Raw genomic sequence first — 26,164 nt, 5'->3', positions numbered from 1 at the left:
TCTAACCCTTGCTAGTGTTTCATCCTCTGATGCTAGTTCCTTATCTCAGTGGTTCCTTCACTGTGTTTTATACTGCCCCCATTCCAAACTCTGGTCCTCGAGCCATTTACACCAAGTTAATTCTTTATCCATCTTATCCGTAGTCCATTGGACTGCAAGGTCCTTGAAAGCAAAGACTTGTCTTTGCCTTTCTTTGTACCCACAGGACTTAGCACAATGCCTGACATGTAGCAGGTATGGAATGCTTAACAACTGACTGGACCACCTCCAAGTTGCTGATAAAAATTTGTCTCTTCCTCCACGAAGGCTTTCCAAACTAGTTCTCCCTAATCCAATTCTTCCAGTACTGCCTTGGCTCTTGGATGGACAGTTCCTCATAACTATATGAATTGGCAGTCTTTCTTGAACCTTTCCCTCTTTGTTACCTGTAAACTCTGCAAAGGCCAAAGCTCTACCAATTCTTTCTCCTGTGACAAGAACATGGGCTCTCAATTATGTTGACCATTGAGATGGAGTTTTTTGGTCCCTTTCCTCTCCTATCCAGCTTTGCTCATAACCCTCATGGTCCCAGTGGTTCTGGTAGAAGGCAAAGCTAGCTGGGGAGGCAGTGATGTTAAATAGCATTCATGTGAGAGGGTGTGTCTGTCAGAAGAATTCTTGTTTTTAGTATGGCACAGGTTGGAAGTAAAGCTCTGCGAAAGGTCAGGAGAGGAGGCTTGGAGTTGGTTATACACAAGCCCTCATATGGTTGCTATGGTTACCAGAAAGCTTGGTGGTCTGGCTACCTCCTACTACTAGAACAACATGTCTCTTACAGTAAAGCACAGAGAGAAATTTGTAGGAACTCAAACATCTTGCACCCTGAGAACATAGGATGGGAGGAATTAGACCACCTCAGCGCCACCTGTCACACTACTGTCTATCAAAACACAGGTCAGCGCATTCATATTGGAAAATAAGCATGTAGAAAGGCCATTTACAAATATTCCTTTGGATTGGAATGAGATTAGATATCCAAGTAAGAGGCAGCTTCCAAGGGTTTGTTGGGTTTGTTTGTGGGGAATGGGAGTGATTTCATTTCAGGTTATTTCTACTATCCTATCTAAGCACCATCCTCACATTCTCCATTATCCACAACCTAGACGAATACAATGAGGTTAGTGACGTTGATCTCTTTATTTCCCTAGAGAGTCAATGTGACACATTAGACAGAATAACAGACCTAACTTCAGGAAGACCTGGCTTGTGACGGTGTGTAAACTTATTTAACTTTTCAAAGCCTCAGTTTTCTCATCTGCAGAACAGGGCAAATAATAACATCCATAGTACAGAATTATAACCTTCCAATGGGAGAAGGAATAGAAAATGCCTTGCAAACCTTCAATCATCCTACATCCTTCAATACCCCTAGTTCTTCAATCATCATTCTAATGTCAGCTGTTATTGTTGTTGCTATGACTGAAGATTGAAGCTATGGTTTTCATATTCCAGATCATGATTATTTCATAGCCATTATCACTAGGAATCATGTTAAGAAAAATAAACCATTCTCTCACTCCTGCAATACATGGGGTGTCCCAAAAAATCTTAGTGCAGTTTTAAGCTAAAGCTTGGGACTCCCTGTATAATGGTTCCTGCTGCAGAAATACAGCTAGAATGATGTACCATTTACCAAAAATTGTAGGCTAATAGGTTATTACATAGAAGAAAATTTTCTGGATTGCTGAATTTTATGCATTTAGGAGGCAAATTATATTTTTTATTTTAATAAATTGTAATAGTTTCTTAAATGGTTCGTACATTTGCCTGCCAGAAGACACTGAACGTATTTTAAACTTTCCAAAATGACAGGATCAACATTACCAACAATGCCCTTGGAGATTGTTGAAATGTATAGAACTGTTTGCCCCTACACTAAATAGCCCCACACTGCTGTGCTTTTCTGAGTTCTTACATGTAGTTTTTTGTTATTATTATATCTTCTGTATCCTCCTTTAGTGTCAGCTGTCACTTCCCATTGCTATCAGGCTCCTTGTTTCTAGTGGATCCTTCTTCCCCCTTCTAATTTTCTGTTTCTCATCTGCTAAGGGCTGGGGAATCAGTTAATCAAATGTATTGGAATGATGCATAAGATAAAAATAAATAAATATGTCTTGAGGATCTGGGAAGGTTCAAGTTTATGGACTTTAACAAGGAAAATTTGTGATATCTCCTTTGGCCACATTTTTCTCCATACTTCCTAGTTCTTGGTTGTGCTGCTAATGTTAAGGTTTCTGGTTAAATCACCTCTGCACACATAAGATATTACTTCTTATCATTTGTTGATCTTGAAATTATATGCAGACTTAGAAAAATACAAACAAGAGAGGTTATAGAAAAGCATTTAATGGGAGGAGGGAGAAACAGGCAAAATAAGGCCAGAAACATTTTACTTTTCCTAGATAAGACTTAATGTTTGTCCAGTAACTTGGAAAAGGGAGAAAAAGAAGGAAATAGAGGAAAAGAAAGGAGAGAGGAAAAATGCAGAGAGGAAATGAAGATGAAGGGGAAGATGAAGGTGTAGGAGGAGTGCAGGCAGCATCACCATCCTTACTTATCTTTTATAATTTCCAGAAATGTAAAGTGATCCTTCTTAGCTGAGAGTCAAGTAAGCCAATGTAGACCCACTTTAAGCAAAATGGGTCTATAAGAAACTTTGATTTATCATTTATGATGCATTAATAATGCCCAATGCCCTTCCCATTACTTACCCCCTGCCTCCTGTGCTCACTCTCCCCAAATGCTATACCAACTTGTGGAATTTTCTCATCATCCTTACCCCCACCACACAATTCAATACATCAAGGATCTGTGGTTTCATTGGTGTGAGAACTCCCTCCCTACATGCAGATAGCAACTCATGAAATTCAGCAAATATGTGTTAGAGAATTGTCTGAGACTGAAAGGGGCTAAGTGACTTTCCTTCAGTTACACTTCTAGTCAATATCAGAGATGACATTTGAACCCAAATCATACTGATTCTAAGTTCCACACTCTATCCACTGTGCCAAGCTTTCTTCCCTTTCAACACACACACGCCCCCCCATCAAAATGTACTTACCCTGGGGTCCATTCCTTTGAAGTCTTTCTATTTAATATTTACTGGCTAGCTAATATTTATGCTTCCATTTGCCTGTAAGGCCATTTATAGCAGGGGAGATCACAACCCTTTTTATATCTTCTCTTTCTATGTAATTCTCTTCCATGTCCTTCTACAAATCTACATAATCTGTTTAAATAATAGTGGACTTTCCCCGAATCTTTTATTGTTTAGGCATATTTCATGTAATATGGTGGCTGTCCACATAGTTCAACCTTGTTCTCACTATATGAGTTTCCCCATTCCTTTTCTGGTCATTCATTGTCTTGATAACATCTTATACCATTTCTTGAGTTAAAATCATCTCTAGTAATATGCCACAGCCTACTTACAACCCATTATTTGTCCTTCAGTTGCCCTTTAAGTCATTTGCAATTTTGATCCCTCTCTGATTTTGACTTTCCAATGATGTGAAAGAATATGGCATTACCAAGGTAGAGTAAATGATAAAATAACGTGCTTTGGAGACAAGATGCTTCTTGGGATAATTGAAAATATCACACAATATCCCCACTATAGTCTAGCCTCCTCTTCCAGTGCCATGTTGGATCCAGTTCACTGTCCTTCTGTAGTCCTTGTATGTCATGATGAGAATAATTGTATTCTTCATCTACTTCTTGGTTTGAATAAATATCTAGGCTGATTTCCCCTTGATTGGCCACTGATTTCACAGAGGAGTCTGGGTAGCATTCCAGGCTACCTACAATCAACAAAATACATAGCAAAATAGGACTATTTGGAAAAGCTCATCATCAATGTGGAATCCCCCTTCCTTAGACTTTGTACATCCTCCATGGCATTATAGAATGCCTTTCTGATTAATATTTACTGGCTAGCTAATATTTATGCTTTTGCTTACTTATAAGGTCATTACCATGGATACATCCTACATCACTATAGATCTCAACTTGTCCGCATCTTTTCTTTCTTTGTAATTCTCTTCCCTGTCCTTCTATAAATCTACCAAGTCTTTTTAAATAATGGTGGATTTTCCCCTGGATCTTTTATTATTTAGTAGATATCTCATGCAATATGGTGACTGTCCAAGTAGTAATTTCTTATTCTTACTACATGAATTTCCCAAGTCCTTTTCTGGTCACCCGTAGCCTTGACAACATCTTATTCCAATGCTTGAGTGCAAGTCCTCTCTAGTAATATGCTGATTGGTCACTGATATCGTTGAAGTGGCTGATTAGTATTCCAGAGCTGGCTACTACCAGCGCAACATAGCAACAGGATAAACTAGAAAACTCCATCATCCTTACGGAATCCCTCTTCTACTTAAATATCACCTATCTCTGTGGCACTGGGGAATACCTTTGGAACATATATATATGTATATATATGTGTGTGTGTGTGTGTGTGTGTGTGTGCTTGTATATATGTATGTATTATGTGTATATGTGTGTATATATACATACATATATACATATATGTGTATATATACTATATATTATTGTTTTATTTCTTTGACTCATTCAACAAATATTTATTTAGTATTATGTGCAAGGCATAATAATAAGCACTAGGGATTTTAAAATGATCCTGCCCCTTTAAAAGTTTATATTCTTATATTCTACTTTAATTTGACAATCAGAAGATAACTAGACTCTGCTATTATATCTGTCAAGAAATCTTCTATGATTTTAACCAATGTATGAAGGACATTTTGGGGAGAGTCTTTAAGGTCATAAGTTGTTCTAGTGAGTCTAGTACTTTTTCTAATAAAACAAAAAAAATATTTTTTTATAATTTTCCTCTTCAAAAATCAATCCCTGATGGCCTTTACAGGAACATTACCTCTGGGAAGAATTCCCTCTCTTGGTAAGTATTTGGTCTGGCTCAGATTCTCTTGCTGATTTCATTTCTTTGAGTGCCATTTCCAATTCTTTATGTAATATATCATAAGATCATAGCTTAAGAGCTGGAAAAGACCTTAGAGGTAATCTTGTGTAATCCCCAAACTTTACAGAATAGAAAATCGAGTACCAGAGAGGGTTGGTAATTTGACCTAGGTCATACAAGTGGTGAGTAATATGGACTATTTGTGCCCAACCTGTGACAGAGCCTTCCAAGCTTCTATTAGTCTGCTCAGACACAGTGGAACATGCTGTACCTTGACCCCAAGACAGTGATGTCATTTTAGTCCTCTTCAAGAACAAATAACAACAACCAAGGGTAAGTAATAGAGCCAAGATTCTAAATCAGATCCTGCTACTCCAAGTTCAGCTCTATTTTCCCTTCATTGTGATCAATGTTTCTGGTACAAAGTTAGGCCCAAATGTAGTGACTACTATTGTTGATGATGAAGATTTCACTATAGAAATGGGAGGATGGAGGGATGAGTGAAAATTACTTATTAAACATTTACACCATGTACTAATCTCTGGGTATACAAATAGAAAAGTAAAACAGTCCTTGCTCTCAAGGAACTCTCAAGGAATTATGTAGGACATAATAATTATAAGAGGTTTAGGTGTGAGTCACATGGAAAGGTGCATGGTCTTTAGGGTACCACAGCAACAAATCAGATGGTATCGCATCTTCTTTAATCACATCCATGTCTGATGTTGAACCATTTGACAGTGTAGCTGTTGCGGCTTAAGGAAGAGGAGCTGTAGTACTCGCATAAGCAGCTGCCAAGTCACCTCTCCACAGGAGCTGCTTCCCAAGATGATGACTGGAGAGGCTGAATTGAAAGCAGAACTTCTGATCTGTCTTGAGGGTGCTGCCACTCCAGGAGTTCTTGGGTTTCCATGCCCATCAGCAGCAGTCAATCAGTAGTGTGGTGTTGCTGGTAATGAGGAAAGTTGGCTTTTCTCCATAGTGAATGCTTCCCTCAAAGATGGCAGCAAAGTCTTAACTAGAAATAGAGCCAGTAGTGGGGGAGGGGGAGAAGGTAGGAATTAGGTTAGGGAGTGATATTCCTGCATCCAGGGTCCTGAGCTGTTTCTCTCAGAGTCTGAGGGATGGTAGTGGTTAAGATAATGATGGTGATTGACCTGCCTTCAATTTACTGCCTCTTTTCTCACTCAGGATGCCTTGCTGCTTCAGCTAGAGGATTTTTTCCGCTTTTTATCTATTTTTTGTCCTTTTCCAGTTTTCTCTAGAAATGTTCTTGGGATGATCTGGCCTAGTTGAATTTCATGTCAAGCTAACTACATATTTATTTTCTCTTCCACAACTTTTCTGATATTTTGAGAGGAAATACATTTCTAATCTTCCATCCTGTTCCTCTATGATCTTTTGAAAATTAATTTCTATTCACCTACCTCCCAACATTGTTGTGAATATCAAATGAGGCAATTATTGTAAAGTACTTAGCACAGTCCCTTGCACGTATTAAGCACTGTGTAAGTATTAGCGTTTCTTTTAAACCAATGTTGCTCTTTGTTGCCATGACTTGCCACTTGCAACGGAGAGTAAATATTTTTGGCTCATGTATTTTCTGGATGGTTTTGTTATCCTTGGAGTTGCTATTGTTTTATTTTTGTTGAAATTCTCTAAGAAATGGTAATAGTCAATGCCGTTACTTTTCTATTTATATAATATTGTAAACAATAGGACACTTCCAAGTAGAAGCTGACCTCGTTATACCTGGGTGGTGCTGTGCAGACATTGTCATAGGCTACCTAGGCGGAGTCATATAAACCAAGAGAAATGAGAAACTTGCCTGGCACATAAGTATGTAAGTATACCCACATGTGCATTGTGTATATACATGTACATATGAGTGTATATGTTTACACGTTCAGCTCTGTGTATGTGTAAATGTGCACACAGAGAGAGAGGATCACATTGTCCATGGATTCTCTGGTCTATTTTCTACTAGGATCTATAGCCTATTAAAAAATGATTATTTTGTACTAATAGTGTGCATCTTTCTTTCTAATTTTCAATTCTACAAAAGACAGAGAGCTAAATATGAATCAGATAGTCAAGAATAATTAAGATCAAACTCAGGAAACCTGAGTTTGAATTCTCCCTTGAACACTACTAACTGTGTAATCAAGGAAAAGGTGTCTACAGGGATTTATTCTGTGAAGTTTGCATTCAGGGAAAGGGCCGCACTTGGGGACCTAGAAGGTCCATGTGGTCTCAAGGCTACTGGTTTCCCACCACTCTGATCTTCACTTTCTGCCTCTATAAAAAGAGAATAATAAATACCTACAGTTCTTAGCACTTTGCAAAAAATATCTCCATAGTAACTAATCTTAAGCTGTTAACTTCTTTCTTATATGGTCTTTCTCTAATAGAGGTACTAAAAACTCCATCCTTCACTTTTGTTCTCTCCCTTGTCATCCAGAAATGACTGGATGTTCTTCAGTTCATGGTTCTATTTTTTTCCCAATTTTTTTTGTTGGCTCCTGAGTTGTTGTTTTTCTTATTTTTAGCAGTAAACATTTTCCATTTCTCTCTCTTGACATTTGTCTACTGTGTCCTGCCTGTATCATGATTTACAATTTTTCCAAATGTCTTCAACATCCAGCAATGTCAGTAGGCTTGTGTTTATCTAATGGACTCTCATTTCTCATGCTTTCCTGATACAGAATTGATCTTAAGGACCCAACCAGCCTCATGCTCACAAAGACACTCTCAGAACATGGGTAGCTTATGGAAACAAATAGCTCAGGTACCCTTATCATCCTAAAATTTTCAAAGAAATGCACATCTGTGGCAAGAAAAAGATAGAAAAAGCATATATAGCTTAAAGAAAGTTAAGAAGGGCCTTCTTCACTTTTCTAAAAGACCGAGAGGGCAGAATGCTGCAGCCTGACTCCATGCTCACTCAAGAGAACACCTTACCCAGTATGGCCACTCAGGAGATGCTTTTCATTATAGTCTTCTTCATGCCAATGATAATAACCTAGGATGATTTTCTTTTGCCAAAAGAATGATTCTAGACCTTTGGATTCCATTTCTTAGCCTAGAAAGGCCTCTTCACCTTGGAAGCTGCAGTATTTCTTTCTTTCAGCTCTAGGAAGACAGGAGGCAGAATGCCTGTCTCAAAAAATGACAAATCAGACATGACACACACACACAGACCCATTACTTCTGTCATATTTCTCCTCTTAACTTTTCTAAGCAATTAAGGTTTCCATGAGCCTCCCACTCCTTTTCAAATCCTGCTCTTGAAGCAGTTGTAATTAAGGACTCCTTGATTTCCCAAGGTTTTGTAAAATTACTTTGTCTTGGAAAAGTTCCCCTCTCAAAGTTCACCACACACCTTTTCCTGGCCCGCTCTGAAGTGATGGGCAAGGTCATTTTTTACCAATAGGTTTCCCCAGTAGAGAAACGCTGAATAAAGACATGATATAGAGCTATGGAAAAGGCAATGGAGTTGGAGAAACTGGGTCAAGATCCCAGCTGAATTTACTCCTGGCATGACCTGGGCAAGTGACCTCAGTTTCCTCATCTGTAAAATGAACACATTGGCTAGATAATTTCTGTTATCTCCTAATTTTAAATCTTGATATATGTAAATAAAAATGTAAGAATTTCAATTCAGTATTTGGGGGATTTTGTTTTTTCTCTTTTACAATAGAAACAGTAGATTTAGAACTGGAAGAGAATTTAGAGACCATCTACTTTGTCTAGTCTATTCCCTCATTTTACAGATTTCTTAAGTGCACAAAAACCAGATTCAGCATGATCTCCAAGAAAGAAAGGAAGGAAGAAAGAAAGAGAAAGAAGGAAGGAAGGAAAGAAAGAAAGAAGGAAAGGAAGGAAGGAAACAAAGACACAATGAAAGAAAGAGAAAGAAGGAAGGAAGGAAGAAAGGAAGGAAGGAAGGAAGGAAGGAAGGAAGGAAGGAAGGAAGGAAGGAAGGAAGGAAGGAAGGAAGGAAGGAAGGAAGGAAGGAAGGAAAGAAAGAAAGAAGGAAAGGAAGGAAGGAAACAAAGACACAATGAAAGAAAGAGAAAGAAGGAAGGAAGGAAGGAAGGAAGGAAGGAAGGAAGGAAGGAAGGAAGGAAGGAAGGAAGGAAAGAAAGAAAGAAAGAAGAGGTTTTAAAAAATCAAGTGAATAAACATGCAGTAAGAGAAAAAAGAAGTGGGAAGTAGTGATTCGAAGGTGATTATAGGTATTGAAATAATTAATTGATAACCATAACAGAGAAGTCTTCTGGGTCCTTGGGGTATGTAAAAAAGGCAAGTCAGAGAGACTCTCCAGAACTTGGAGGGGAAAATGAATGCCTACCACTCACTTCTCATGTTACTGGGCACAGACCATATAGACAGAAGAGACCACCACTACCCACCACCCCCAAGAAAATAAACCTTACCAAAGATTATGAAACCTTGGGCAAGAAACTTGAGGCGTCAGTGGGATCCATCAAAAGTGGATTTATAAGATGGAAAAACAAGATTTGAGAAGTGAACCTCAGGGTAAGAGGATGTCTGAAAATGAGATTTGGATTACTAAATCACAGCCTAAAACAATGGAATAATAGGCTACTGACCATGGACAGAGTATACCTAAAAGAGTTTGAGAGAAGGTATTTACCTATGTCTTACTAATATAACCAAAAGGGCTTGAAATTGAAAGAGAAAGAGGAAATTTATTTTTTAAAAACTTCTTATGTATATTGACCAAGTTTCTTCATATATTTTTGTGAAGAAACCAGGAAACAAAACAGGGACACATAGAGAGGATCTGAGTAAAGATTAAACATAGGCAAGAAAAACAGTATTATTGTCCTCAGCGTATATTACTGATAACGTAAAGAGAAATATAAAATGGAATAGGGATTCGGGATTCAGATTAGGGATCATGAGCCTGGCAAACAGGCATGATTTAGTGAAAGGTTTCAAAATTCTGGGTATCATCTGGAATATTCTATGAAAAATAAGCAATAGAGAAGCCTCAGACATTGCTAACTGTGAACCTGGGCAAGTTATTTCATATTTCTGTGCCACAATTACCTTATTGTAAAATAAAGGTAGTAATAGTTCCTATCTCACAGTGTAAAAGTGATATGTGAGTATAACTATCGATATTATTAGCAATATTATTAATAATTTTCTCCTTCAAAAAGTAGAGAAACAAAAATATGGAACTTCTCTTCTGGATCCATTTCTCAGCAATAGGGAAGAATTGGCTAATGGAGTTGAAATGATGGGGAGTCTTGGGGAAAAGTGAACGTGCCATGCATCTTAGAATTTGTAGTAGAGAATGAAAGAAAATCCCAGAATACTCTGACAGATGCCCTGAATTTGGGTGGAATAGACTTCAAAAAGTTCAGAGAAAAAAACAGAATTCCATGGAATAAAATCCTCCAGAGGAAGAAAGCCCAAGTGGGGTAGGAAGTTCTTACGAAAAAGTCCTAAAGACAAAAAAGAGAAAAAACTCTGATGAGAAAAGAAATATGGTACTGAGGGAAGAACGTTAGAGGTGAGTTCAGAAATGGGGAAATAAGCATTTATTAATCACCTACTATGTATCAGGCACTACACTAAGTGCTTTACAAATACTATCTAATTTATCCTGACAACAACCCTGGGAAATAGTTGCTGTAATTCTCCCAATTTTACAGTTGATGAAACTGACAGAGGTAAATGACTTGCCCAGGATCACACAGCTAATAAGTGTCTGAAGCTAGGATTTGAACTCAAGATTTTCTAATGTCAGGTCTGGCACTCTACATACTGTACCATCTCGCTTAGCTGCCTCAGGTCAGAGGGTCTGAGTTCTAGTCCCAGGGCTACCACTTGCTCTCTATATTACTTGGGCACTTAACCTTTCTGGACCTCAATTTGCTCTTTTATAAAATAATGGGATTAGATTAGATTACGTCTAAAGTTCATCCAATCTCTAAATCTTGTGATCTATAGAAAAGAGGAATTGTCTGATGTATATAAATGGAGAACCAAACAACTGACTTAGATTTTTTTTTAAAAGGTGTATACAGAAAATAGGAGAAAGGGCAGGAAACAGAGGATGAATACAAAAGCATGGCATGGTCCTCTAAAAATAAATGTCAGGATTGCTAAAGTTCAGAATGAGCTGAGACTGGCAAAGAAAGTTAAGGACAACAAAATATGGTAGAAGGAGGGGTGAATTACATTAGGGAAAAGAATACAGTGAAAGAAAATATAGGACCACTGCTCTGAAGTGGATATAACAATGATAATTTACAAGGGAGAAGGCACATCGGTTCAATTCTTATCTTGCTATTTTCTGTTCAAATGAGAATGATCTTTGGACTGAAGATGAAGGAAAGGGGAGGAGGAAAGTGAATAAGTATTTATTAAGCACCTATTTTTTTTACCAAGTGCTGTGCTAATATAATCTCATTTGATCCTTAAAATAACCCTGGGAGGTAGGTGCTACTATTATCCCCATTTTATAGTTGAGGAAATTAAGATAGCCAGTGGTTAAGTGACTTGCCTAGGGTCACACAACTTTTAAGTTTTTGAGGTCATATTTGAATTCTCTGTAGGCCATTTAGCCATCCCTGACTGAAAAGGACAGAACAAAAATGCTGAACAGGCAGTTGATGCCCAAGAAAAATTAAAGAGATAGAATGCAGCTACTTTCTCTTGATTAGTTCAAGTCACTTAGCCTAGATGAGCTACAGCCTTAGGTCTGGAAGATCAAGACCATGTAATTATTGAACCAGTCTGTGACATCTGAAAAGCTGAAGAGAATGGGGAGGTAAGATGGAATTGGAAGATGGCAAACACTGTGCCAATTTGAGAAACAGACACAGAGAGAGAAGGAAAAGAGGAGGAGAAACAGCGACAGATCTGCAAGTATAGAACAAGAAGCTGACTTTGAATCCTGAGTAAATTTTAGAAAATAGTGAACATCCAGGACAGGAAGCTATAATCACAAAAAGTCAGCAGGTTTTCATTAACAATTGATTGATCCAGAATAACTTTATTTCCTATTTGGACAGGATCAAACAAATAGTTGAAGGAATGCTACCCTTGGAAGCAGGAAGACCTGGATTCAATTCCTCCCTCTGATATTAATTAACTGTGTGACCAAGGATAGGTAATTTAGCCTCTCTGCACTCATGCATCCCTCTAAAACTATGATTATAAGGAGCTTCTGTATTAGGATCTCTGATAAAATCGAAGATCAATACCCAAACATTTTGAGGGGATATTCAAGACAGCATTTCCTGAGAAAAAGAACTGAGAATCTCAGTGGACTTCAAGTTCAATTTGTATCAACCATATAATCTGGAAGCCATTATAGTTCATGTGATTTTAGGCTACATTATAAAGGCATAGCTTCAGAAATGAGGAAGTGATGTTCACTCCATGCTCTATCCTGGTCCAACTATACCTAATCAAATTAGAAATTCTGAAAACCAAAGGAGAGATTAATAAAATTGAAAGGAAGAAAACTACTGAACCAATAAATAAAATCAAGAGCTAGTTTTATGAAGGGGAACAATAAAATAGATAACATTTTAGTTAATTTTATTTTTTTTTAAGTTGTCATTTAGAAGAAGAAGTAAATCCATTCTGTTTGACCTTAGATGACAGGCGTAATGGGTTTTAAAAGTACATATTTAGTTTTGATAGAAGGAAAAACTCCCTAATAATTAAAATAATCTCTCTAATTAAAACAAATAAAACTATCCGTAAGTGGAATGGGCTGCAGGGGAAGATAGTACACGAGTTTCCCAACATTAGAGGTCTTCTAACAAAAGCTGGATGATTCCTTATCCGATATAGAATAAAATAAATTCTCTCACATATGAGTTGGGTTAAGTGACCACTGAAGGGCCTTCCAAATCTGAAGTTTTGAGGTTCCATGATTTTCAAGAGATAAGAAAGCAAGTTCTTTAATTAGGTGGTTGCCTATGTCTCTTCTCCACAGTCAGGTTTTTGTTTTGTTTTGGGTAGAAGTTCCTATTATCTTTTCTATTCTTTTGGTAAACTTCTTTTGTATCTCCACCTAGTGGTAGGAGAAAGACAATATAGTGATAATATTGATGATAATATTAATAATAATAATCGATCAATAAACATTTATTAAGCTCCTACTGTGTGTTAGGCACTTGTGCTAAGCTAATTAGCACTTTACATTTAAAGTGCATTTTCTATGTTTTCAATTTCATCCTTACAACAACTGTGATAGTTCATACAAGCTCTCCTAGCATATGAAAACATCTGTATCTTTAATACCAACATCTTCCTAAGTATTCAATAAAACAACCTCTGTCCTCAAGATGGGGTCCAGGAGTAGGATGAGGTGGGATGGGGGTAGGGGTAACAAGTATACAGAGATTAGCAAATATAAGCTGCTAACGCTTAAAACTGTACTAAGAGTTTTGGGATACCCTGGACATGCAAAGTAAAATAGAACAATTTCAGGGAAAGGGCATTTTCAGATGGAAGATCAAGAAAAGGCCGCACCTTAAATAGGAAGTAATACCGGAGTTGCACTTTCTCATTCTTTTTCCACAACAGTCTTACAAGTATTTGGAGAGAGCTATTATATCCCTCATAAATCTTCCATTCTACAAGCTAGAAATCCCAAATTTCTTCAACTGGTGGCATTATCTCAAACCCACATCCAAACCAGAGGGAGAAATTGAATTTATTTTTTCATTCATTTATTAATGGTGGAAAGCCTTAGTGTGAAAGCCTTAGGCTGAAATTACTTGCTAAAATTAGGTTTAGTGATTCCAGTCAAAAATGTTCTCTATCTCTGCTTCTGTGTGTGCATCTGTCTCTATGTGTGTGTATCTCTCTGTCTCTCTGTGTGTGTCTGTCTCTCTCTTCCCCTCCCTCCCTTCTTCCCTCCTTCCCTCCGTCCCTCTCTGTCTCTCTCTCCTGACCTCAAGTATCTATATTTTAGATACATTCCTATCTTTCTCAGTTACATTATTGCTATTTGGAGAAGGTCTGATCTCCATTACCAACAACACACAAGCTGAAATCCACACATGCACACATCCATCAAAGAAGCTACTTCAATCCACCTACCAAATTTCTCTACTCCTCTTTGAAATTATGGGTAACAGACCCCATGGTTTGTTTTGGCTTGGTTTTGGCTTGGAGTTTTTGTTGTTGATGATGGCAATTTCTGACAATACTGGAAAGAACAAGAAATAATTATATTTTTTTCTGTTTTATAGTTTGTAAATAATGAGACATACAGTGTCTTGGGCATTATGTTCAGTAGTAGAAGAAGTGAATTCTAATCCTGGATCTGGATTGAACTTAATAATCAAACTGCCATGATTAATATGAGATAGAATCTCATATTAGTGCTTTAAGGTTGTGAAATACTTTACATATCTTCTCTCATTTGATCATAACACCACCACTATGAGATAAGTCACTGTTATTATTACCATTTTACAGATGAGAAAACTGAGGCTGAAGTTAAGTGACTTGTCCAGAATCCTCCAGTTAGTATTTGCAGCTAAATTCTAACTCAGTTCTCCTGATTACTGGTTTAGCACTCTATCTGCTGTGCTGCTTAGCTACTTCTAGAATTAATGTATAGAAACACAGAGCTAGCAGAGAATATATCTAGTCTAGTCCTCTTATTTTAAAGATGAGTAAAGTAAGGCCCAAAGAATTATTTGTTCAAGGTCATAAAGGTAATAATCGGGTTCGACCTCAAGTCCCAGCTTTTACAAGGACACTTGGGTTCTAATCCCAGCTCCGGCACTTACCGAGTGATCATGCTCAAGTCATTTGACCTCTATGGGAATTACTCTCTTCATCTATAAAATGAGTAGGTTGAACAAAAGCTTCTTCCAGTTTTAGAAGGGAGACCTATGTTCTCTTTTGCACACAGAACTCCAGGAAGAAGCTGGGTCATGAAAAGACATTCACTTAAGAAGATAATGTCAGGCAGCACAGAGTCATGGCTGGCAGGAATAATACGGTTAATTGACAGATAGCTGGGTGTGGGTTGCTTCAATGGTCTTGAATATTTAGTTAAATGCATTTCCCTAATGCACAGGGTGGGATACATGTTAATGTGTCTCTCTCTATGGCAACTGATTATTGCTCATGTCTCAGTTATCTCAGAACAGCAGAGCCCAGGGAGTTATCTTCCCTGGTTATCTTTACTGGTAGCAACTGACACAATTACTTTGAATATTGAATAATATGATTTTTAAAGGTGGCATTGGTTGATTTTTTTTCTTTTAAGTAAATAGTCTTTGAAATCCATGCATAAATCATTAGCAAAATAAATGGAGTGGTCAGGAAGGATGTTATTTGGCAACGAAAGAAATGCTAGATTTGGAGCCTGGGTTTGAATTCCAGTCTTTAAACTTGCTTCCTGTGTGGCTGTAATAAAGTCTTCTAAACCTTCTTGTCCTTGGTTTCTTTATCTATAAAATAAGGATAACAAAAACTGTAACATTTACCTCATAGAAATGTTGTAAGGCTAAAATGATATGATGCCATTGATGATATGTTGACCCAGAGAAATCCTAAATTTACATAATAGATTCCTCAGACAAGGCTACCCAAGGTTCAGGATACCCTCTGGGTCAATTTCCATTCAACAGCATAGTTCATGAGCCCCCACCAATGTGTTTATTTTGTTAAGTCAACCAGGGAACAAAATAAGTTCAGAATGAAAGCATTTCATGAGCTAGAATAAAGAAAAGTAGCAAAATGTTTTCCCCATTAAGATGGGACACACTCTCCAACCAATATACATGTATATACAGTAATGGGAGTGGAAGTACAGACAGGGAGCATGTGTGGCCCAGGGACACATATAGGGAACGTTTGTGGCAGGGAAATTGTGGAGGAGCAGTACATAGACCTACTTCTGCTCCCAAGTCTCAAGATGCCACGCCCAGCAGAGAGTAGATCCATTAAGTCAAGACTTGAAAGAGATTTGGCCATATTATCAGAGGAGCTATGCGAGTAACAAATAATGCACCTGATGGGAGCTTTGAGAAGACAATAATATCTATCATTTATATAATGCTTTAAGATTTATGAAGCACATTATAAAAATTATCTCATTTGATCCTCACAACAATCCTGGGAGATAAGTAACTGTTCTTATCACCTCCATTTTAGAGACAAGGAAACTGAGGCAGACAAAGATGAAAGGACTTATCCACACAATAAGTCTGAGGCTGGATTTGAATAGGTCTTTCTGGTTTCAAGTCCAGAGCTGCATCTACTTAGCCATTCATATTTTGGGAATTTCATGAAGACTTGAGAGAGGAAGAAATGGATTTTCATCAAACCAGGTCCAATGAATTACACATTTAGGTGTTTTCTCTATGCAGGTTAACTTTCTCCTGGACCCTATATGCATTTCCCCTAAGAAGTAAAGAATGATTCCTTCTTAAAGAGGGGATTCTTTTAGCTAGCTGGGCTTGGAGGCCCGGCTCTAATGCTACTACCCTTTTAGCTCAGGTTTGATGTTGGGATAAAAAAAGTACTCACTAGTCATTGAACATTTAACAAAGGTTTAGTTTGCCCTAACACAGCAAGAATATGCGACAAGGATGCAAAGAAACTTCATTTCTCTGCATGTGGTACCTTTTATTTACATCTGGAAATATGTCTGGTTCAGCTGCTCAAGTCACCTTCGACACCCACCATGTTTGAGAGGTTCAGACTGCATATGGCTGAGACTTTTTATACCCCTAGGTGCTAGGAAGTCGAGTTAGGGAAGTCAACACCAATCAAGCCCCAGAGACAGCTTTGTACCGGGCCTACCCCATGTTGGATGAGGGGATGGGGAAGGTAGTTTCATATGTAAAGCTAAGACAAGTCAGGTCCAGGGGTCAGTTTTGTCATACCATTCTCTCATCTGTACTAACAGAACTTATGCTCCAAAGAACTTTCTAGGGGCAGCTAGGTGGCACAATGAATAGCGCACTGGCCTTGGAGTCAAGAGGACCTGAGTTCCAATCTAGCCTCAGACACTTGAGATGTACTAGATGTGCAACTTTGGGCAGGTCACTTGACTCCAATTACCTTGCCTTTCCCCCTCCAAAAAAAAAACTGTCTACTGACTCAACCACTAATTAGACAGTATGTCTTGCTTTTTAAATGGCTACCAGGATCAGGCCCTAACCTAGCCCATCAAGATTGACTGGAGCACAGTATCACACTTTATAAATGGGTAATAAAGTATGGACAACTCTTTGCAGTGTTTTGAAACATCTTAATATCACATTGCCTCTGTTCTTTCTTACATTCTGTGATTTGCCAGTATATCAGGTAGAAGGACAATAAGGGTAGTCACTGGGTACCAAAATTAAGTTGGACAGTTGAAGCCAGGTGAGGAATGACCAGCAGGAATATTCTAGTTCCAGAGGGTCATTAACCTCCCTCTCCCTTTTTCCTCCATCTCAGATCCCTGACTTAACCTTGGCTTGGGCATATGCCTCTTCTATCACTTCCACTCAACCAAGTGCTGAGTCAAGCCTGAATTCACAAGAGTACCAAACCCAAAGGGTGAGACAGAAGGTAGGAAATGGAGTCGAAGAGAGCCTCAGAGAGTGTGTGAGGACAAAAAGAATTTCAAAAGAGAATGATTTAAAGAGGAATCATACTTGGTCTGCTTGGCCCTACATCATTGGGGCAGGCAACAAGCTTTTATTAAGCACTTACTGTGTGACAGGCACAGTACTTAAAGGAATACAAAGGAAGGCAAAGACATGGTGCCTGACACCATGGAGATCACATTCTAATGTGGCATTATTTACATACAGAATATATACAAAGTAAATAGGAGGTCATTTCAGAGGGTTGGGGGAAGGGAGAGAAAAACCAATGAAGGCTTCTTGCAGAAGGTAGGGTTTAAGGAAGTCAGGGAAACTGTAAGGTCAAGGTGAGCGGGATGATCATTGCAGGCCAGTTGAAAGATAATTAATTAGTTGGGAGTTGGAGAGTCTTGTTGGAGGAATAACAAAGAGGCTAATGGTGCTAAATCATAGAAAATGTGAAGTGGAGAATTGTGAAAGGTTAAAAGGGGACAGGTTAAAAAGGGGTTTTAAAAATCAGAGTAGTTTCTATTTTATTCTGGAGGCAATAGGGAGCCAGTGAGGTCTATTGAGTAGTGCAGAGGAGGGGCTGCAAGATAGTCAAAATTCCCTTCATTTTAGGAAGATCATTTTGATAGCTGAGTGAAAAATGGAGTGATGTGGGGAGATACTTGAGGGAGGGACAGCAACCAGAAGGCTATTCCAAAAGTCCAGGTGTGAGGTAATAAGGGCCTGCACCAAGATGTTGGGAGCCTGAGGGGAGAAAAGAACACATTTACAAGAGATATTAAGAAAGTAGAAACAGTAAGATTTGGCAATAGATAGCATGTGGTAATTAAATGCAAGTGAGTACTCAAGGATAACACTGAGGTTGAACATGGGTGACTGGGGAGATGGCAATACCTTCAACAGTAATATGGAAGTTTGGAAAAGGACTGCCAGAGAATGGAGAGGGATAATGAATTCTGTTTTGAATACATTGGATTTGAGATGTCTAACGGACATCCAGTTTGAGCTATCCAATAGGCTGTTCATGATGAGAGACTGGATATTCAAAGACAGGAAGGGGCTAGTTAAGTAGATCTGAAAATCATCTTTGAAGAGATGATAATTGAACTCATAAGAGTTGATGAGATAATTAAGTAGATAGTTTAGAGGAAGAAGAGATGGTCAAGACAGAATCTTGGGTGTCCCTTAGGGGGCACTCAAAGTCAGCATGGCCTGGATGAAGATTCAGTAAAGGAAACAGAAAAATCAATGAGACAGGTAGGAGAACCAGGAAAAAACGGCGTCATAAAAACCTAGGGAAAAAAGATAGTATGAGGGATGAAGATGTTCAACAATGCCAAAAAGTTTTAGCAAGATCAAAAAGGATGCAGATCAGGAAAAGGTTAGGAAATTTGGCAATTGAAAGATCATTAGCAATTTTGGGAAGAGCAGTTTCAATTGAGTGATGAGATCAGAAGTCAGAATACAGAAGGCTGAAAAACAAATAAGAGGAAAGGAAGTGGAAATATTGATTGTAAACAGTTTTTTCAAAGAGTTTAATCTCAAAAAGGAGGAGAAATAAAGGATGATAGCGGGGGGGGGGGGGGAGGTGTCGAATTAAGTGAGGGTTTCTTGAGGAATGCGGAGAATTAGGAGTATTTGTAAACAGTAGGGAAGCCAATAGTAGAAAGCGATAGACTAAATATAAGTGAGAGTGGAGATGATAAAGGGGATAATATGGTCTAGGAAAAAAACATGTCTCCTAGTCAAGGATCAAGGGTGCATGTAGCAGAGTTTTCCTTTGCAAGGAGAAGTCATCTTTTCACATGTGACAGAGGTGAAAGAGGAAATAGTGGAGAAGGCCAGCTATATAGTGTGAGATGAAGAGAAAAGGGGGAAAGGGAACTTTTACCAGAAACTTTCATTTTATCCAGTGAAATATGAAGCAAGGTTCTCAGGTAAGATGCGGGTTCCATAAGAGGCTTGAGGATGCATGACCTATTGTAGTAAATAAGACTGCAAATCCATTAGAGAGGTACAGAAAAATTGCCTTGCTGCAGTGAGGCCCCATTTGAGATAATGTAACAAAAATTTTGGTGGAATTAATCGGCATGATTGTGCAACTTTTCCCAACTCTGTCCAGTAGTATATGAGTAGGAATGAAAGTAGCAAATGGTGAGAGTAATCCAAGGTAGGTTTTGGCAAGCAATAATTGATAATGGGATAAGGAGTTAAAAGCAGAAGACAGTTTAGAGTTGAACAGGTTCCTCAAGGAGTCAAGATAGGGACATAAGGAGAGTATAGCCAGGTCAGTGGTGGTAACTTGGAAAAGAATTGAGGCGAGAAGAGATTAAAGTCAAAGTCAGGGTTCTTGTTGTTGAGTCATGTTCAATTTTCCTTGGCCCCATTTGGAGTTTTCTTGGCAAGGACACTATAGAAATTTACCATTTCCTCTCCAGTTCATTTTACAGATGAGAAGACTGATGCAAACAAGGTTAAGTGACTTGCCCAGGGTCACACAGCTAGTAAGTGTCTGAGGTCAGATTTGAACTCAAGAAGAGGCATCTTCCTGATTTCAGGCCCAGCATTCTATCCACTTCACTACCTAGCTGTCCCTCAAAGAACAGGGTTCAAGGGCTACAAAAGAGGGAAATATGAAATGTTTAAAAATTTTTGATCAGATAAAGAAACTTCATAGTTCATGAACGTGAAAGCAAAATGTATTTCAAAGGTATGACTATTTCTGTGTATAACTGAGGTGGAGTAGGAGTCACAGGAACTGAGATTGAGGAATTGGGAAATTAGGGATTTTTATGGAGAATCAACATGGTTGTTGAAGTCCCCTATTATGAGGGGAAAAGTTTAGGTGCAGAGAAACTGTGAGTCAAGCACTGAACTCGTTAAGGAAGGAGAGTGTCCTGGGAAGTCTGTAGATAACAGCTACTAGAATCTTGATTGACTAATAAATTTGGATTGAATGAACCTCAAAAGAGGACAGGTTAATTATAGTAGTAAAGGAAGAGATGATGGGGAGCAAAGAGTGTCCTCACTATGCCAAAGGAGTTGATGTAAATGAAAGTTTAATTCAGTATCTGAGACTAGATTTGAACTCAAGGTTTCCTGACTCCAGGCCCAGTGCTCCAATATACCACCTAAATGCCTCTAGGACCATTTATTTTCATGGGATCGTCCTGCCTAAGATAACTTTCTGTTACAGCGACAGTATGCTAATCACACTAACAGCTGCAAGAAAGTGTAGCAGATAGAACACCTGCCTGGCGTTAGACTGGATTCATTAACTGTCTTCACATCTGGGCTCTCACATACCTTGTCTATGTGACTCGGGGCAAATTATTTAATCTCTTAGCACCCAAGGCAACTAATTCTTTAAGATTTTGCAGCTGCATAGCAGAACAGCGGATAGAGCCCTGGGCTTGGTGTCAGGAAGACTCCTCTTCCTGAGTTCAAATCTGGCCTCAGAAATTTACTAGCTTTGTGACCCTGGACAAATCACTTAACCCAGTTTGCCTCAGTTTTCTCATCTGCAAAATGAGCTGGAGAAAAAAAATAGCAAACCTCTCCAGGATCTTTGCAAAGAAAACCCCAAATGGGGTCATGAAGAGTAAGACACAGCTGAATAACAACAAAGAGCAGACCTGTCAGTATTCTGCATTGGTAAAGGGAGTTTCCTTACTGAGGAATTCCCTCCAACAGAGGTGCTAAATATTACACTCTAGGCTACATATGGCCCCCAACACTCTAGAGCCAAGCCAGATTAAAATGTAATTGGAGAACGCTTAACAAAATAAAAACAAAATAGAATATGTGGTTTTTAAGTCAACATGAGGTCTGAGGGGATCCTTATGTATCATTTAGTGACCCCTATTTCCATTCGAATTTGACACTACTGCCCCACACCAACAAAATCACAGACTTCTGCCAAAATAACACTTAACATAATGCTGTCAATATCAACCTGCTCAGGCAATCTCAAAGGAACCCAGTGCCCAAATTTCAACGCTGTTAAATATAGACAATGTTTTGTTGCAAAGGAACACAAGACTGAAAGTGAAGAAAAAGGAGTCTCTAGCGATGGTTACACTATCAATTAATTACTTGTGTGACGTAAGGGAAGTTATTACAAAGATTTTATTGGCTTCACTTTGGACTATGTGACCTCTGTGTTCCCTTTTAGCTCTGACATCCTGCATTTTAACTGAAGATCAAATAGCTTCAACTTTGAGTGACCTCAACTCTACAGAACATTGTCAAGAAGTAAACGAAAATGTCTAAGTGCTGAAATGATTGCTTAAAAAAAAACACTCTGTACACAATAATAATCTTGACATTATACTGGGCTCCTTACTCTCCCACTTCCCAAATCTTGCTCTATCTCACGTCTCTGACACCTGACCCCTTCTCTCTACTCATACAATGACCACCTTAGTGGTCAATCCCTCTTCACGTGTTACCCAGAATATTGTAACAGCCTTTTGATTAGTCTCCCTGCCTCAAGTCTCACATCATTTCAAGCCTTCCTATATACTGCTGTCAACATGATTTTCTTTAAATGAAATTCTAATTATGTGATTCCTATTCTCAACCAACTCCAGTGGCTTCCTGTTGCTTCTAGGATAAACCATAAAAGTCATCTGTTTAGCTTCTAAAGTCCTACAAAATCTGGCCTTAATCTATATTTCTAGCCTTGTTGTATATTATTCCCCCTCTAGAACCAGCAATCAGGCAAAACTAGCCTTTTATCTATTCTTCATGTAAGACAATCCATATCCTGCCTCCATTTTAACTCTTAGTAGAACTAAAAAGAACCAAGATGCATAGTCAGCATAGAAAACCATTGGGTGGCTTTATAGACAACAGAGATAGTCATGTCTGGACAGAATATTAGCTTTCCTAAATATGACTACAGGTAGGAAGAGACATAATAGCCAAACAATTTGGTGGGGAGAAACAAAATGGAGACAAAAAAACCAGACATAGATCTAGAAAAGCTATCTACAAACATTTAGTGAAGGAGAAAGCAGTCCTACATGCCTCACCAAGTCCTGAGGACATTCAGAGTACAGTAAGTGATTTCTTACTGATGGCCTGAGTCATCAAGAAAAGGTTAAATTGTGTTCAGTATACAGCTATTAATAACATCAGGACAGCGGAGAAAGCGCTGGGCTAGAAAACCAGAAGCTTTGGGTCTCAGCCATAGCTTTGACACTAACTATATGACACTGGGCAAATAATTTCTCTGGGTCTCAGTTTCTTCATCTGTAAAATACGAATAGTCCTGTCCATCTAATAGGATTGTTGTGGCCATCAAATACATATGAAAGTGCTTTAAAATGTAATATATGAAAATGATGAAGAATTTAAGGAACTGAAGAGAGAAATATTCAGTTACCATTTTGTCCCAAGTGCTTTTTTCTCTAATCTGGCTCATCTAAACCCAAATGTGGCCTCCAATCAGTACTATTTTTCAGGATAGACAGATAGACAGACAGACAGACAGACAGACAGACAGACAGACAGACAGATAGATAGATAGATAGATAGATAGATAGATAGATAGATAGATAGATAGATAGATATGGAGAGAGAGGGAGAAAGAGAAGAGATGAGAGAGAGGAAGGTAGAGATAGAGACAGACACAGACAGATACAGACAAATAAATAGATAGATATGAATATGGATATATAGAGAAAAAAAGAGAAAGAAGGGAAAGGGGAGGAGGAGAGAGGGAGGAGAGAGGTTTCCTTCCAAGGAGATCCGATTTTAAAGGTGCAGCCTATATTCAGGACACACAATATTTAGAACAAATGTGGCATCTAGAAAATTCAGCTATGTGGAACACATCATTAACTGACAATAATAGGGATAATGAGGCATGAACACATATTAAAAAACTTCTGTGAGGAGCTGGCCTGTAGCCCATCTCAAATAACATTTTAAGATCACCTTGAAGTTTTTCAAATAGCTAGTCATGTGAAAACTCAGTATGTTCAAAATGAAACTCCTGTTTTTGATTCAAATATCAGCTCTCCTTTCTGACTTTTCTAGTTCTGCAAATGGCACCACCATTCTCCCACTCAGATAGTTACTAAATCTTTGAAGCCTTGTTGACTCCTCATTCTGAGAGGCAGTATGACTTGGTGGATACAGCACCAATCTTGTAGTCATAAAACCTGGATTCAACTCCTGCTCTCAGTGTGAACTGATTGTGTGACCCTGGGCAAGTAGTTTAACCTCTCCATAATCCCAGACAATTATCTAAGACCATAAGTTGCAGAGAAAGTGCCAGTCTTCGAAGATAAAAATTTCTTCATCAAATACCAACAAAATCAGAGAAGCAGTCCTATCCCCTAAAATCCTCAAAGGATAAGTTGATCCTTCAAAGTCCAAACTGCCATGTCAAGTCAATAAGTATTTTTTCAGCACTTATTGCATGTTAGCCACTGGGCTAAGTACTGATACAGAGAAAGATAAAAGACAGTCCCTGCCCCCAAGGAGCTGACAGTCTAATGAAGGAGAACACAGGCAAACAACTATGTAGAAGCAAGATATATACTTGATAAACTGGAAATAATCTCACAGAAGGCACTAAGATTAAGGAACAATGGGGAAAAAATTCTTGCAGAAAGTAAAACTTTCACAGAGACTTGAAGGAAGTGAGTAAAGTTATGAGGCCAAAATGAGGAGGGAGAGAGTTTCAGACATGGGTATCAGGCAGTCAAAATGCCCAGAGGAGTTTATTTGTTCCTGGAGGTGACAGGGAGAGACTGGAGTCTACTGCATTGACAGGGAGCAGGTAATATGATGAGAGCTGCAATTTAGAAAAGTCACTTGGGACACAGAGTAGATGCCAGACTGAAGTAGGGAGAGACTTGAGGTGGATTGTTGTATTAATCCGGGCATGAGGTGATGAAGAACCTACACCATGATTTAAGTTGTGAAAGAGAAAAAGTATTTACAAGAGATGTTACAAAGGTCAGATTTACAGGGCTGGGCAACAGATTGGATATGAGAGAGAGTAAGGAGTCAAGGATGTCACCTAGGTTCAAGCCTGGGTGACTGAAAGGATGGATGTGCCCTTGAGAACGATAGAAAAGTTAGGAAGAGCGGAAGGTTTGGAGGGAAAGATGATAAATTCAACTTTGGAAATGTTAAACTTAAGGTTCCTATGGGATATTGAGTTTAAGCTATCTAAGGAGCAATTGGAAAGCGTTGAGTTTGAAGTCAAGAAGAATTGAGTTTGAATTCTACTTCTAACAATTTGATAATTTTATTAACATGGCAGTCATTTAATTGCTTCAAGCCCCAGTTTGCATATGTGTAAAACTGGGTAATAATCCTGCTTCATAGAGTTGTTATAAGGATCCAATGTGATAGTATGCATGAAGTACATAAAGTACCATAAAAAAAGTCAGCTATTATTAATTATGCCTGACCTGGGAGTTTCAGGTTATTTTAGCTTCTACGTGAAGTTTATCAAGTTAGGAAGATTTAAGTACTGGAGATCAATATTCTCATAAAACAAAAGGAAGAGACCTATGTTCATCATGCACAGTTGCCAATATGTTGCTACATCCATTTTCTCTTAGAATATATTCACGTGTGGCCCCAGAATGTATAAGTTTTTCATTCATTCTCATGATCAAATAGCACAGGACATAAGGAAACGTGGGTTCTAGTCTTGAGGAGACATGACTAAGTCACATGGCTTCTCAGTTTCCTCATCTGTAAAATGTGAGGGTTGGGTTTGATGATATTTAATGATTGTTCCAGTTCTTATGTTCCAAGACTTTATGATTTCTGCACAAATGCTCACTTGCATTTACAAACAGAGTCTTATTCAAATAGGTGACAGCAATGATTCCTATATATTGCATGTCTTCATCTAATAATCCAGTTCAATTCTAATAAAATAGGGGCACATCTTGAAAAAGATAACTTATTCTTCCTCAGCTCCCAGTTCTCAGTTACTTCTTCATCATAGCAGATTATTTCCAAACAGCAAATACATCTCATGCTTGCACACAACTGTTGGGTGTTCTCCTTCATCAGATTGTGAGCTCCTTGAGGGCAGGGATTGTGTTTTGCCTTTCAGCACCCAGCTCTTTGCCTGGCACATGGCAAGCTCTTAATAAACGCTTGTTGACTGGCAACAAGTGTTGTCAATCTAGACCATATATCTTAAGACAGAGTGACCAATAATTTAATGGTGTGATTACATAATAGTAATCCAGAAAAGTTTGTGAAAAGTCCATCTGAATGTGATCTTAATTGTATCCTGTTATTTAGTACAGTTGAAAGGATACTCATCTTGGAGTCAGAGATATATATGGGTCTTAATCCTGGTTTTTCTGTGTGACTTTAGAGAAGTCACTTTACCTTATTGGTTCTCAATTTCTTCATCTATAAAATGATCTAAAGCTCTTTACAAATCTAAATCTATCTTTTTCTGAATCACATTCCTTCATACAATTTGAGCATTAAATGGGACCTCAGAACTCATCTAGCACAATTCCATGCACAAAAAGAATCCTCACTGACATACCCAACAGGGCATCATCCAGAACAGTTATTA

The 26,164-nt window shown here is 38.4% G+C and overlaps 1 long non-coding RNA gene across 9 annotated transcripts in view; it reads right to left on the bottom strand.

The window, feature by feature from the left end:
- Positions 1-4,661: 4,661 nt before the first annotated feature.
- LOC140529822 (uncharacterized) overlaps positions 4,662-26,164 on the bottom strand; it is a 42,775-nt gene continuing 21,272 nt past the window's right edge. For 3 of the 9 annotated variants that reach the window (XR_011975682.1, XR_011975680.1, XR_011975679.1), the window contains exons 10-13: positions 14,087-14,195; positions 12,850-13,052; positions 7,946-8,140; positions 4,664-6,002 (exon numbers count right to left, since the gene is read on the bottom strand). This is a non-coding gene — a long non-coding RNA (uncharacterized lncRNA). Of the gene's footprint in view, positions 6,003-7,945; positions 8,141-12,849; positions 13,053-14,086; positions 14,196-26,164 lie in introns of all 9 variants that reach the window. The other 6 variants (XR_011975687.1, XR_011975686.1, XR_011975681.1 and 3 more) reach the window with 6 other exon arrangements.

The sequence above is a fragment of the Notamacropus eugenii genome, chromosome 2 (assembly GCF_028372415.1).
Source record: "Notamacropus eugenii isolate mMacEug1 chromosome 2, mMacEug1.pri_v2, whole genome shotgun sequence".
Taxonomy (NCBI): Eukaryota; Metazoa; Chordata; class Mammalia; order Diprotodontia; family Macropodidae; genus Notamacropus; species Notamacropus eugenii.
This window is presented reverse-complemented; position numbering and strand designations above follow the sequence as displayed.